Genomic DNA, 659 nt, shown 5'->3' with positions numbered 1-659 from the left:
TGCCCGTTCCGCCCCAGTTTTCCGCAGCAGGACGGAACCGAACCAAAATTGTGTCTTTGGGAAGATGCGCCGTGCACTGTTCTGTACTCTCGTCTTCCCAAGGCGGATAGCGGCTTTCATCTTTCGGAAAGTCAATTGCTGAGACACTGTCAGGGGAGACAGCGTCATCACCGCATTGGTTCAAAGCACGCATCCTGGTCCGCAGGTTTCCGAGGCCCTCCATTTCCCGCGCGCTCGACATTCCACCAGTGCAGCTTTCTCTCCATCGGTGAAGTTCTTCCCCTTCGGCTTCCGGGTAACTGGCGTCCGCGTCTTCTCCAGCCGCGTCACTCCTCGGCAACACAGCCTGCTCATACGCTTCTTGAACAGCCGGGGGGAGGGCGGACACCCGCAAACGTAATGTGGGCAAAGGCGCGTCTGGCACTGGTATAGGGAGCAGGCGCGGTTTCACGTGCTGGATTTGACAAGGAACGAACGCGATAATCGCCTCGTTGCTGCAGGCGACTTCAGCCGAACGAAGGTCGCCCAGACCTTGCACCAAAGCTGTGAAAATAGGCAGTGGAGGGCCAAGGAGAACCGGACATCATTCAGCTGCCTCTCAATTTGACGCTTAGTTCTTGCCTGAGAAAAAGTTTTTGCGTAAAGTGTTTGAACGGAAG

This window comes from Cystoisospora suis (assembly GCF_002600585.1).
Source record: "Cystoisospora suis strain Wien I chromosome Unknown contig_5380, whole genome shotgun sequence".
Lineage (NCBI taxonomy): Eukaryota > Apicomplexa > Conoidasida > Eucoccidiorida > Sarcocystidae > Cystoisospora > Cystoisospora suis.
Note: the sequence above shows the minus strand (reverse complement) of the source record.